The sequence below is a fragment of the Phalangium opilio genome, unplaced genomic scaffold (genome assembly GCF_054372755.1).
Source record: "Phalangium opilio isolate 3A_F unplaced genomic scaffold, DU_Popi_V2 ptg000041l_1, whole genome shotgun sequence".
Classification (NCBI taxonomy): Eukaryota; Metazoa; Arthropoda; class Arachnida; order Opiliones; family Phalangiidae; genus Phalangium; species Phalangium opilio.
The window spans coordinates 5,335,644-5,350,880 of record NW_028324165.1 but is presented as its reverse complement, the minus strand read 5'-3'; the positions used below and the strand labels follow the sequence as shown (position 1 = coordinate 5,350,880).

Here is a 15,237-nt window from a genome sequence, read left to right as displayed (position 1 = left end):
CAATTATGTATTCAAGGTGTGCTATCGGCTAGTTTAATTTAAATCAATTAACTCTAAGTATGTTAATTTTAGTTAATTCTAAAAGTACGTCAAAATTACTTTTGAGTCAGACTATCTAGCAGTAGACGCTGACAGATTACTTTACTATTTCATCCGAGCTTGAGCACCTTTATATGTATTTTCTAATTAACTGTAGCACCCTTAATAAGAAATAGGTCGTTATCAGGTCGAATTTTCGTCTAGAAAAGTAATTCAGGTAAATAATTACAGTTAACAGAGGTTTTTATATCATTTAAAGTAAGTTTTTGAACGTTCTTTACGGCCAAGGCTTAAGTTGTATTTTAGTTTGTCTATGTAATATAGTATTTATATAGTCTTTCCCCTTTCAAGATAAAAAAAGCTCATTTCCAGCTCTGTATTCCAAAAATACGCAGTCTGCTTCGTTTCCTGCTACAAACAAATATATGAGGACTGAGGTATACAGGGTTTCATTATTTGTTAATCTCACCAAAATGCTACTAATTGTGAAGGTGTGTGATATATTTCCTTAAACTAAACCAATGTAGAGGAATTTCCATGTTTACATCAGCACAGATTCTCTCAACGTAACCACGTTGGAAACGGAGAGTTACGTATGAGGTATACTGGGTTTCATTATTTGTTAATGGTTTAGAAATCAACGGTAGTGTTTTCACCCTGTGAAGAATTCAACTTCAAAATATTACAGGAAAGATCACAAAATGTTCAATGTGTTTTCCTACGGCAGTTAAAAGAGTGGTGTATAGGTTACTGGTTAGCGCAGTTCACTCAACATTCTCATTTGAGGACAGGTATACGCGGTTTCATTATTTGTTAATCTCACTAAAATGCTACTAATTGTGAAGGTGTGTGATATAATTCCTTAAAACTAAACCAATGTAGAGGACCAGATTATTCGTTAAAACAATTTTGGTCCTATTGAATCAGTTATACTGTGATGTTACGTTATCATTTTATAAACTATTTGTTACCAACAGTGGATTGTTTAATTCATAAGTAACAGTGGTGCTGGTTAATCCAGGAGGACAGTGTCGTTATATAATTTAATTAGTCAAATAATTTTCATGTTTACATCACAGATTCTCTCAACGTAACCACGTTAGAAACGGAGGGTTACGTTGTTTGCTATTTCCACAGTCCACGTTGCCGTTTGTTTATTGGTTTAAATTGCTATGAATTGTATAGGTATTTGATTTAATTACTGGTATTCAAGCTAAACTATAGAATAACATCATTCATTAACATATTGTATAGATAATCTTTACCACAAACCTAGCACAGGATATGATAAAAATTTAACGCAATGTGTTGGAAATAATAAAAAACTCCTCTAAACATTAGAGTTAAGGTGAATTATTTATTAAAAGTCATTTTATAAGCTTAATGAGCACTGACGACAAGTTAATTTCAACGTAATTAAGTGTAATTAACGTGAAATTAAACCCCGAATGTACATTTTTTTTGGATGAAAACTCAGATAACTCTTAAATGATGTCCTTGATTAAGATTGTATCTAACCAAGCCGTTGGTAAAGCCCCATGTTTTCTCTTTCACACTTAAGCTAATTTAAATTATCTCGAAAGCACCTTAATAGGCGCGAAATTCAAAAGTTTAGGGTAAAATAAGAATCGAAAACTCCACTAAAAATTGCAATTAAGGTGAAGTATACATTTAAACTCATTTTATAGCCTAAATGTACACTGCCAAAACACAATCCTACGTTAATTTTAACTCAATTAAATATAATTAACGTGAAATTAAACCAAAATATACATTTTTGGATAAAAGCTCAAATAACTTTTAAATAAACTGTTTAAACTACCCAAAAGTTTAGGGTACCATAATGATGAATATATGCCAAAAATATTAAACTGCACTAAACATTGCAAATAGGGTAAAAAATTCAAATAAATTTTAAGCTTAATCCACTCTCACGAACCACGCTCAAATTAAGATTAAAACATCACAAGTTTTTCGTACAGCCACAGTAGTTTCCTATTTCACTTTCAAATTAATCTAAATGATCATTAAAATACATCAAAAGCGCATACATTAAAATTTTAGGGTAATTGCAATTTAAGTTAATATTTTATTGAAACTTTTATTATAAAATAAATCCACACAAGATAAACAAGATAAGCCGTTAAATTAAACTCAATCAAGTATAATTAACCTAAGAAAAACATTAACATGTACAAAAATGGGCCAAGCCTCGCTTCGTGCCCTCTCCGCCCTAAAAAGTTCTGAGATCCCATGTAGAGCCAAGTCTGCCTTTTGTTCTCATTCAATCGCCAATTGAACAATTATGTTATAAATTAAGTCCTTTTCCTAATTAATAACCAATATTCTTTGACTCTATCATTATTATACATCTTTGTTCGTATCAAAAATATCGTGACTTGGCAATCGCAAGTAAGTAATATTAAAAGGAAGTCGAAGGGATATTCACTAAATCGTTTATGGTCGAGGGGATATGTACAAGTTTATAAGATGAGTCATGCACAACCCTATGTACAAATTATATGGTGAGTTATGCATAACCCTATTTACAAGTTTATAAGGCGAGTTATGCATAACCTTATGTACACCTGCGCTTGCCAAGTCACGATATTTTTGATACGAACAAAGATGTATAATAATGATAGAGTCAAAGAATATTGGTTATTAATTAGGAAAAGGACTTAATTTATAACATAATTGTTCAATTGGCGATTGAATGAGACCAAAAGGCAGACTTGGCTCTACATGGGATTTCAGAACTTTTACGGCGGAGAGGGCACGAAGCGAGGCTTGGCCCATTTTTGTACATGTTAATGTTTTTCTTAGGATCTCACTTCTTTTTGTAGACCCTCTCGTTATACTTCGGTAGTTATATTAAAACAAGACCCTCTCGTGGTACTTCGTTTGCCAATATAATCGCTAACGTTTGTCCATATTTACGCTGAATTACCCCTTTCGACCCGCAGAGAATATGCAATAAAGATTGTACGCGATATCCTAATAAAAGAATGTAGCATCAGTTACGACACATTTCTATTAAACTACTACTCCTATTAGCTTTAATATATATTTAACTTTCGGTTAACTTTGGACCATTACGTCCTTTCATCAAGAACACACACTATTTCTGTTGAAAAGACGGCAGCGCCATCTAGTTTTAAAATAAAGAACTAAAGAACAATTTTATAAAAAATTCGGGATGTTTTAATTTTTCTGTGCTTTATAAAATAAATGAAAACTAAATCCTGAATTTTAAGTTTCTATCTCCTCTAGAAGTACCTTAGAATTTTGATGATCGGTGAGTGAGTGAGTGAGTGACAAAATAAGGTAAATTTCATCTGCGATATTTCGAAAAGCATATAGGGTAGGAACTTGAAATTTGGAAACAATAGCTAGGATTGACAGTCCTCGCGGCAAGCAAAATTTCAGACTTTCACCTATACCCATCACGAAGTTACAGTGGGCTTAAAAGTGCCACGAGTTGCTTCGAGAAAAGGATGTCAGTGCTCGACTTGGCTGGGAGCACGGCAGTGCTCCCAGAATGTGAAAGATTCGTGTTTTGGGTAAATTCATGGATACCTTATAATTAAACTAACAAATCTTTCACCCAGCCTCCATTTTCCTGTTTAATTCTTACGATTAATTAAATTGTCATTTAAAAGCTTTTTTCCCCATTTTGAAAAGAGAGCCATTGAAAAGGCGTGATATTTAAAAGTTTTGGGGCAAAGTAGTGATTGTTCTGCAAGAGTCAAACAGTCACTCCTCTAAAGTTTGCTGAATTTCTTGTTCAAACTCGTATAATAAACTGAAATAACACTAGTAAAAGAAGATAAGCCGTTAATTTCAACTTAATGATCATATTTAATTAAAATTAATCGAAAACAACAGGTTTTTTTTGGGTAACTATAGATAACCCTTAACTGAAATAACAAAATAAGATTAAACTACGCCAGTTGTTCTTTCAGCCTAAATGTTTTCCTATTTAACACTAAAATTAATTACATTATCACTATAATGCATTAATAGGCTCCAAACACAAAATTTTAGGGTAAGGAATGTGTCAAAATGAAACTTTTCCATTTAAATTTTAATATATCATTAGCATAGTTCGCCAAATCACCAGCAACAATTTAATCTGGCAACATTCAATGTAATAATGTTGCCAATAAAACAAGGGCGTCTAGCCCATAACTAAGCCATATCACTAGCCATCTCTCGCTATCCCTAATTCAATAAATTTTCTTCTACTGAAATACCACCTAGCATACCAGTCAAGTGGGGGGAGCAACAGAAAATTTTAAAGCACAGTCTTACGATAAGTCTTGGAATTTGGGCCTCAAATTACAACCTCTAATCGAATCCGTTTGGTACACATCAACGTCAACGTAAATGTTCAATGTGATTACCATTGTGGTGCAGGCACTCTTCATCTGTCCATGTCTTTCAATTACTTTACAAGCAACGAACTCATGACGCAGGAAGTCCAAGTAAATGCCTTCAGAGATTTTCTTATCAAGAAAAAGGGTCCGATAATTTGGTTTCCAAGAATGCCCTCCCAAAAATGCACGTTATGAAGGTTTAAGGTACCATCCTTAAATAGCCTCGTCAGAGAACAGTACCTTTCTAAAAATAATGGATCGGCTTCAATTAGTTCACGCAAAGGTTTTGCCGTTTTGGGTAATCCTCGTAAACATCATGTTCAATTTTCCCTGGTTTGAATACACTGGCATTTTGCTAAAAGACGAGACTAACTAATTAAATTCGGTCCTAACTGCTACGTAACGACGATTAGTTTTCACTACGGCCTTTTTTCTCGGTTCCTCAGACAACTCGGACCTTCTGCTTCAAAGTCATTCCCAAAGAAACCTTTATGTTTTCTTTATTTTGTTCATAGTTTAAGGTTAGGGGGCCAACCTTTATTACAATGGTTTCTTTTTTCGGTATTTGTGCCTTTTTAACAGGCGTATTGTTAAAATTGTAACACTACAGAAATTGTATTTCAAATGGGACCGGCAATACCGCAACGCTGAGCCGAAAAACTGGATGGTAATTGTTTGGACCTATAGGGTCAGGACATTGGAGGACCAAACATACCGTGGTGTCACGTGTCGAATGTTAAAGCGACCTTCACCACTATACATACTATGACCTGCTGCTCAAGCTGACAATCTTTGAAAACTCAACTTTGAGGAACTTCCGGTCTTTTTAGATATAAAGGGGCTTTCAGTGTCGCTAAGTAGTAGAATTACAGTAGTTGGTCTCGTTTCCTAGCAAAATGCCAACTTATTCTAACCAGGAAAAATTGGGCAGCAAGTTTATTTTGGGTGAAGGTCGCGGTAACATTCAACCATAGAGAATTTTACACATGTGTAAAATTCTCTCTGGTTCAACTAAAGGTAGTGCTTTATGCCGAACGGTCTCCACACCGACATTTGGGTGCGAGGACTTTCGTCATTTCGATAGTGCAAGATCGTGAACGTAGAAGAGACTGTATAGTCTGTAATGAGGATACAGACTTTGACATCGTAGAAAGTTTTGAAGCCAATCTCATGCTTGTAGTAGAGCGGTGGAACAAGAAGTTGCACTAAGCCATTCTACTGTTCGTGCCAGTTTACAAGGGCATTACTACAGGCATAATCATATCCCCCTACATCAAGCCTTAACGGACGAGAAGTACCTAAGACGGCAATACCATTAGTCTTGCCATGCGTCATGAGTTTAGTGGTTGCAAATGTAATGCAAGACACGGACAGTCATCTGGAAGAGTGCCTCAACCACAATGGTAGACACTTCGAATATTTACGTTGAGTTGTTTACTAAACAGTTTAGAGGTTGCAATTTGAGGCCCAGGTTCTAAGACTAATCGTAGGACTGTGCTTTAAAATATTTTGTTGCATTCACGCATATTCTCCTGTATTCTTTGTGTATCTTGCCACTCGTTGTCACTTAAATACAATAAAACATGAATTCTAAACATTTATTTACACCCTGTATAATTTAGCACGACATCACCCGTTGGCAGTATTGGGGGTTGTACATAAAGGAAGCTGTTGGTCTGATCTCGACAACACTGTATATGTATACAGTGTACGAAACAAATATTTTTCTTCCATATTTCAAATACCGTCGTTTTTAAACTTTTCATAAATAAAGTACAACACAATATGCTTATATAGACATCGTCTTCAAGCTCTTCTACTCATGATGCATTTCCTCAAAAATTCTCATTGATATATGTTTAGAGTGTACACAACAAATAAAAAAATTTATTCTACATTTCAAATACTGTCATTTTTGAACTAACTTCATATATAAAGTACAACATTATATGCTTTTCGAAAACTATGTTATTGGATATGAGTTCATATAATTAACTATACTTAAGTACTTCTTTAAGCTATTAGAAATAGATCAACCCCAAATGTATGTCGGTACAAAAAACATGAAATTATTCAAATTTTAATTACATTAAGACTGAAGGGACAGATATTATAAAAAAACGTCTTGGTTTGGACCAAGGCCGAAAAAACAAACGATATGTCTGAGGTTTATCAGTTGACTGAAGTTTCAGATATTGCAATTTCTTTTTAAATTACTTTTATTCCTTTAATCCTTAATCAATATTTAATTCAATCAACTTATTTTTACTGTTAATCGATCTATTCCCTCTAAATTAATTTCAAAAATTACATATCTACGCTTTTTCAAGAATAATTCCATTTTCCGAAAACATTTTATCATGAAATTAATTATTTTGAAGGGATTTCGTGTCGATGATTACTAAGTTGGAAGCACAGTTTTAATTCTTGTTGCCTTGACAAATTTTCAAGTTTGCACCAAAAAAGTTTAAATCTGTTGTAAGTTGCTGGGAAGATTGATGTCAAGAAATTATGATAAAGAATTTATTTTGCTCAAACTAATTTATAAACTTATGTTGTCTACTTAAGACAAAGCAACAACCTCGGTCCTGTCTTGTTTCTTTTAGTAGGTAGCTCTCCTTTTATGCACTGGAAAAATATGATATCGGTGTAAATATAACCAAAGGAAAGGGTAAAGTTTACATAAAAAGAAATACTTCTCAGTTCCGATGACTTGTTATTTCCTGAGGAAATAAAATGGTTGAACACATCATACCTTACCAGAACTGCCATGGACCGATCGTACACAAATTACATAAGGAGAAACTAAAACACTGGGGCGATGCCGCCATTGGGGTCTTCTCCCTCTCGCCTAGAAGCACCGCTAGAGGCAGTGCGAGTTGACTTTCCTCCCGCCTGTAGTGAACTTTGGCACCGTCTGACGATGGCCCTTGGTGCAAGGAAGAATACCCCAATGGTCTCCTCGCCCCTGTGTGTTTTCGGAAATGGTCTCTACGCCTGATAAAATCATTCCGCGTAATACGTAACCGGTGTACAAGCAGGCCCGTAGCCACGGGGGGGCACCAGGGGGCAATGCCCCCTCAAAAATATATCCTGCCCATTCAAATAAGATTTCGGTTTGCCCCTAAATGCCCCCTCAAAATTTTCCAATGCCTTCTTATCAAACTAACTTTGCCCCTGTAATGAATATTTTCATTTTGATACACAAATATTCAAGCTATTTAGAATGTATATCAACATATTTTAGACTTTATTGTCTTTACTTGTGTATATTCCTGATACACTTGGATTTTTTTACTTGATATATCCCTGATTCATTTGTATGTTTTAAATTCACTTTTGATATGTATCCCTGATACACTGGAATTTTTAGCTTTTTGTGGTTATCCTTGATATATATCGCTGGTTTTGTCATCCAGGACCAAAATATTATGTCGAGGTACAGTGAGGGGTCGGACGTTTTGGAAAAAGTGTTCGGGATTTTGAAATCCAATTTGATTTCTTCGGATTCCGTCGGATTTCGTTTGATTTCAGAATTCGATAAAATCCAATGAATTTCATCGAATTTTGAGATTTTTCCCGTGATTTCGACGGATTTTGCGATTTCTTTGGATTTTGGATTTCGTGAATTTTGTAATGGATTTCACGATTTCTTTACTGATTTTGTTTCTGATTTTGTGATTTCGCTTCTGATTTCGTGATTTTTATGTTGATTTCGTGATTTCTTTGTTGATTTTTTGTTTTTTTTTCTGATTTTATGATTTCTTTAATGTTTTGTGATTTCGTTGCTGATTTCGGATTTTTTATTTGATTTCGAAATCAGCATTGATTTCGGATTTCTTAAGTTGGATTTCACGGGTAGCGTACGGGAGTTCATGAATGACCGACCCCTCGGGGTACAGACTTACATTTGACGCCTCAACAGCGAGTTGCGAAGTTGCGAGGCAAACTTTTCCTGCCCTACTGGCGTATTTTCACTTTAACGACGAGCTATGTCACTTGAAAGAAAGTGAAACTTAACTTCCCTAGCCTACGAAAAAGATCTGACTAGAAATTTAGATTTAGAATTGTTTATTAACAATTTATTTATTTTTAAACTTTTTAAAAAAAGTTTGATTTTCAAATGTTAAATGAGTGTCAATAATGAAATACCTGCTTAAATATTTATTGTCTGACATTTTGATATTTATGTTATTCTATAAAAAAAATTCCATTTGCCATGCCCCCTCACAGAAAGATACTGCCCCCTCTGCGTAACTTTTCTGGCTACGGGCCTGTGTACAAGTAACGCCAACAATGTAGTAAGGGGTGATGACGTTCCAAATCTAGATTGAGTTATGGCCAAGAAGCTTTGAAGTTCGGAGAGGGAAACTGCAGTGCAACCTTTCCTTCATAGTCGCGACAAAAAAATGTAACATTTCGATATTCGAAGTTAAATGTATAAATTCGCGTCCCCAATATATGCATCCACTATCAAATATTTACATTTTCCTTTCGAGTTATATCAAAGATCGCTTGCTCTTTTTAGACACTTCGTATAATATTTCAAATATTCAATATTCGTCACCCAACACGTACTCCCTTCAAAATAATTAATTTCATGATAAAATGTTTTCGGAAAATGGAATTATTCTTGAAAAAGCGTAGATATGTAATTTTTGAAATTAATTTAGAGGGAATAGATCGATTAACAGTAAAAATAAGTTGATTGAATTAAATATTGATTAAGGATTAAAGGAATAAAAGTAATTTAAAAAGAAATTGCAATATCTGAAACTTCAGTCAACTGATAAACCTCAGACATATCGTTTGTTTTTTCGGCCTTGGTCCAAACCAAGACGTTTTTTTATAATTTTACTATGAAATTAAATAGTGTAAAACATTAATAGGTATACCCCAGCTTATTTTCATTAAACCCTTAGATTGGCGCGAACAGCGAACAACACTTTTCAATAAATATCTTTTTTAAAAAAACCTTTCCAAAAATTATGATGTATTAGCGATGTAGCAAAAGGGGGCTATGATATCCCTATTCTTTTCCAAATGCATTACACGAATCAACGGTCTATGACGCCCTGGCTAAGGCTATTCCATCTTCCCCCCCCCCTCCCCTTCAAACCGCGTAGCACTGTGACTGCATCATGCTTTATAACGGCTTAATAAGACCCAGCGCTCAACATCAATTATGTTTCGACATATACATTGAAAGACTTATTGCGGGTGGATGCCAAGCTCATTGAAAGTTTTACGTTTAAATCGTGCCAGTGTCTGGCGGCTTTTTAGACCAATAATCCTTCATTTGGCTACAACATGAATAATTTCCTATTCAAGTTTGAGCCTTTGCCATTCATTATAAATTAAATCATAGCCCTATAATACTCCCCATAAGTATGGGTTAAAAGGACATTTTCTATGAGCACGCATTCTTTATAAAAAAAAAGTAGTGGGGCGTCTCCTAGTGGGGTTCTTCTCGTGCTGATTTTTCTAGAAATAGAAATCATAGCCTACTGTATTCTGAACCTATCCTCGCTTGCTTTATAAAAGGAGGTCTTTTTGGGGCGTATTTCTTGAAGAGGGGCGCCTTCTGGTGGCGGATTTTGCGGAAACTGAAACCATTGTCTAGTCTCTAGTGTTCTTTCTATCTCTACATCAGTAAACAGCCTCCACCTAGGACGGAAAATCACAGAAGCCCAAGCGTCGATTCTGTTCAAGAGTGTTGGAAAATGTTTGAATCTAACATTACGCAGAGTTCTCTTTATTCCTTTTTGAATGGACAATGTTGATACTATAAGGTATGTTCCATAAGTATGACACTTTCTATACTTTGTAATGCTAGAGACTTAATTTATAGCTAGTTCGAGAATTGACTACACTTAGTTTTGCAGTCCATCTTCCTATGCTAAGCCTTTGACAGCGCCTCACCAGGCGTTGCTTTACGAGAATCTATGACCTACTCCAATCACTTCATGACAAGCTACATGAGTAACCAGTGACAAACTTATGGAACATATCTTACGAACTTATGTTTAAACTAATTCCAATTTCCATCAAGGGTACCACTATTTCCATATGCATGATATAAAGGTTGCCGTTACGTCCCCATGAAATAAAATTTGTCTAAGTCAGCTCCGTGTATGCCCCTGCGAAATAGGCTTCACGCTATACGCTTGGCTAGCCTTAGCTGCCTTACTAGGATGTTAGATTAATGAGGCAAGGGATCTATTTTTTTTTCTCCAAGGTTAGATTTGCCGATGGACCTTATTCTCACGGGGGTATTTTTTGAAATTTTATACTATCGTTTGAGAATATGTTGAAATATATATTTTGCTCGTGGCGGTTTTGATCTACCCCTTTGAGTTGGGCCTCACTCTGGGAGAAAGCGCACGTTGCGAATATTTGGAAATTTTTCGTTCATCTCAAATAATAGACCGTTTTAGAATTTTTTATAGGCCTATGAGGCAAAATATTAAGTATAATAAATATTTTTAAACTTTTAGGGAAAACAATTAACTGTTCTGAAATACAAGATAGGAAAACAAGTTGGGAAACCAAAAAAACCTCTCCGAGTCGAGACGCAATTAAGAGGTTTTTCTTAAATAATTAAATAAATATAATTGACATTAATTATTTTAAACGTCATTAATTTACCTTAATTCTAGTTAAATCGTTTTAAGAAACTTTATTTCTAAAATAATTTTAAACATAGCTATTGTTGACGTTTTAATTCAATCGTATGCCTCTTTAACAATTTTTGGAAATTTAGGGTATATAAGGCGATTGATTCACAATAAATGATAAGAAAAACCACAATTGTGTTAATCTTTGGTGCAAGCCCTGCCATTGGAAGGCTACACGTTTCTCGTAACCCTAGCCGATCACCGCGTACTTCTTAATCCTGACGATGGGAGTAGAAGCCAAAATTGCTTTCTGTGAAAACGTTTGCTCCGATTTGCCAACTGCGAACGTAGTGACAGACACACAGACAGAAACGTCCAGTGTAATACCTCTCCATGACGTCATCGTCACTCAGAGAGGTAAAAAGTGCCTACATTTCGTCTCCATCCCTACTCCTCCCTGCTTACATGTATATACACGGAGAATCTACGAGTATCACTATCTTCACTCAAGTTCTCTGCTTTTTTTGTACAACATAATTTTCTACTCATGATCCATGATTTTGACATTAATGTTCTATTCGGGTTATAGTATTTAAGGGGTCAATGGTTACAGGGGGGGTCCCATTCCTTAAATAAAAAACAAGAAACATTCACCGCGTTGGCGTTTTTGATGCCTAATCCTTTGGAGGTTTCTTGAAAGATTTAACAAGGTGCTACTTTATAATATGAAATCCCGCCCTTAAGCTTACGCGTTAACCTTTCGAACCCGTACATTTTTGACACTAGGGGTCGGATCTCTACGTAGAAAGTAAGTTATGAAACAAAGTTTAAAATTATTATATATATACAAATATCATAAGATATTTTCCGTAAGTATGAAACTAAATATTCTTCGTAATGCTAGAGAATTACTGAGTGTGGATATATATATCCCCCCTTGGTGTGGAGACATTTCTCGAAAAGCCCGTCGCACTAGCTTTGGGAACGACAAAAAAATTCCCTAATCATAGTTGGAATTAAATTATGACTACGATTTTGAAAAGAAGGTTAACTAATTTAATTTTAAGGGATAAAGTATTTTCTGTTACAAAGGCTTAAACTTCAACTATGTTTTTAATCAATCACCCTTGACCTTTATTATGAAATTGTTACGATTAAGAGAAAAAACTAATTTCTTTCTATTAAAAAATATTTTAAATTTGCACTAAATAAGCCCCTAAAACTTAAGTTTTTTCGCATATAGTTTTTAGATCAGCATTAACTTTAATTTCTAGACAAAAAAAAAACAAACAAATTTTCTACACTGAGAGCTAGTTCGAGAACGACGAAAGAATTGACTACACTCGGTTTTGCAGTCCATCGTCCTATTTAGTGTTTACTAAGCCTTTGAGAGCGCCTCACCAGGCGTTGCTTTACAAGAATCTATGACGTTTCACCCACGTCACTTCATGAGAAGCTCTCATAGTAACCAGTGACAAACTTATGGAACATGAACTTGATTAGCATTGATGAAAATTTAAATGCTGAGAATGAATTTCATCTTATTTAGTCTGTACTAAGCCTTTGATAGCGCCTCAGCAGACGTTGCTTTACAAGAATCTATGACGCTTCATCTACGTCACTTCATGAAAATCTCTTAGTAACCAGTGACAAATTTATGCAACATGAGCTTATATATTGATGGAAATTTAAATACTGAAGATGAATTTCATCTTATTTAGTCTGTACTAAGCCTTTGATAGCGCCTCACCAGACGTTGCTTTTCAAGAATCTCTGGCGTTTCACCTACGTCACTTCATGAAAAGCTCTCAGTAACCAGTGACAAACTTATAGAACATGAACTTATGATATATATTGATGAAAATTTAAATACTGAAGATGAATTTCAAACTTTGGGTTTAATGATAAAAAATATATCTTAGTCTACAAAGAAGCCATACGAGAACTTTTGAGGCCAACAAAATGTCCCCAAAAGTGGACATATCAAAACGGATTTCCCGTGCTCCAAAAAAAAAACTTGAATAAAATACCGTTTTATCAAGGGTATTGTTCACCACAAAAACGTTTTATAAACGAAAAGGGGTGTTTTCTTCGCCAAATATTTGGGTACCTATTGAATATTTCTCCTCTAATGCAAAGCACTATAGCTGCGCCTTACCTTTGACCGTAAGGCAGTCCATAAAAAAATACGGTGAGGTGCTCGCTCCGAGGGGTTAGTCACTTGAATAATCAGGTGTACAAAAACCACAGAAATCGAGTACTTGATTTCTAAAATTCTTAGAAATTCATCAGTAATCAAAATATTTCTTGTGGGTAATCAAAGGTAATCAGAAGTCTCCGATAATCACTGGAAATCACATGAAATCTTGAAAAAATCGGAAATTATCACATGATTTACTAGTAATATCTTGTAATCACCTCGGAAATCACGCATTTATTGAAATAATCACACATAATCAATCGAGGAATTCGAAAATCCAAGATAAAAATCGTAATCGGTTGAAATAGAAATAATCACTGCATTCACCGCAATTCACGAAGAATCCAGTGGTAATCACGGCAATCACCAAAAAATCACGGTCGGGATTCATTTGAATTCAAAGAGAAATCACAAGTAATCAGCGGCAATAACTGGAAATCAGTGTAAAGATTATGGAATCACCGAAAATAATCGTAATCGCAGAAATCAAGGAGTTCAATCAGTAATCAACGGAATTGACATAAAAATTCAGAAATCAGTTATCAGGTTTACAAAATTTCAGCGAATGACTAGCCCCTCGGCTCGATCAGTCAATATATCCAATTTCATTCTTAGAAAGCGCAAGAATTCTTACATGAAATGGTGAGTTTTGGTTGAAAGTTTATGTATTTCTGATTTTGAATATAAAATATATCTGGCCAATTTCGGAACCCAGTAGGGGCCTCCGTCTGCACCCCTTCAAATATTTTTTTGGGGGATCGTGGACCTCCATTTTATATCTCAGCGCCTAAAAAAAAATATATTTCTTTTTACCAGTTTGTAACCGCGGGAATCTTTTGAAAAGATGTCCGACCCCTGTTGGGAACGCTGAGCTTTTTAGTCGGCTTTAACCAAATTGAAGGCCGAACGTACACACACTTTCTTTAAGAAAAATAAACCGAAGGTAGACAGGACATGTTCCCTAAAATGGAGGAACCGTTCTAAAGTGAAGGCGAAATTACAAGGAATTAAGAAATTCACTCCAAGAAATGGTGCGATATTAACATATTGCGAAAATAACTACTCGTTTGTAATTAGGCGATACTCTACAATGTCACCTTTACGGTTTTGTGGTTTTGGAAGCAATAGTGATGGCACAAATCGATATGATTGCGATATGACACTTAAATCGGTTCGAGGGTAATTTACCGATTTTTACTGATATATCGATGCGAGATCGATTTACTGATTTTTGCCAATATATCGGTTAGAGTTTAATTTATCAATTTTTATTTATATAAGTAAAAATCGATCGAGCTTAATTTACGTATTTTTACCGATATACCGGTTCAAGGTTATTTTACCAATATATCGGATAAAGATCGGTAAAAATTGTTGATAATTGGTCGATATCGATAGATAAACGGTTGATATCGCTTAGTTAATGGTCGATACCGGTATTTTAAAATATCGGTTCCAGTAAATCTTAGATATTTGTTAAGTTACAATATGGTCCATCACAAATCTTGAGTTTACGCAAAGGTGCGTTCAGCCACAAGTTCTGAAAAGTAGGGTGTTATATCAAAAATGGATTAGTGAAACAAAATAGTTGAAAATTGCGAATTCTATACCCATTTTCGACTACTTTGAAGATTATCAAGGTTCTTTGAGCGTTTTTTGTGTTGAAAATTCTGTGTCATTTTGCCGTCTGGACCACGGTTTTTGAGTTATCACTTGAGTGTTTTAATAATGATCCCTTAATTAAAGGGTATGAGAAGCTTCGTTTGAAAAACCTCTGATTTATATAGCAAAAGATAGAACTAATTACTGTGAATTCAAAAATATCAAGCTTTTAATTCTCCGATTTCTAGTTATTTGGCAATATGCATTTGAAAATGCTTCATATGGAATTATTTAAAATCCACTTTTTAAGAAAGGCTACAATGTTTTCTTGTTTTTGACGTCACACACGCGAGATAGTGCCACTCTCCGCTATCAGACCCAGAGGGGAGAAGCATGGACA

The 15,237-nt window shown here is 34.9% G+C and overlaps 2 long non-coding RNA genes across 8 annotated transcripts; both read left to right on the top strand.

The window, feature by feature from the left end:
- Window positions 1-121: 121 nt before the first annotated feature.
- On the top strand, window positions 122-3,289 carry LOC149679534 (uncharacterized). Of its 7 annotated transcripts, none has more exons than XR_016365815.1 (4): window positions 122-256; window positions 391-476; window positions 567-639; window positions 728-3,289. It is a non-coding gene; the product is annotated as an uncharacterized LOC149679534 (long non-coding RNA). The 7 variants fall into 7 exon arrangements; XR_016365814.1 differs by having other exon boundaries at window positions 531-639; XR_016365820.1 differs by having other exon boundaries at window positions 124-256; window positions 412-476.
- A 94-nt stretch (window positions 3,290-3,383) lies between these two features.
- LOC149679533 (uncharacterized) lies at window positions 3,384-6,322 on the top strand. Its single transcript, XR_016365821.1, has 2 exons — window positions 3,384-3,602; window positions 6,041-6,322. It is a non-coding gene; the product is annotated as an uncharacterized LOC149679533 (long non-coding RNA).
- The last annotated feature ends 8,915 nt before the right edge of the window (window positions 6,323-15,237 follow it).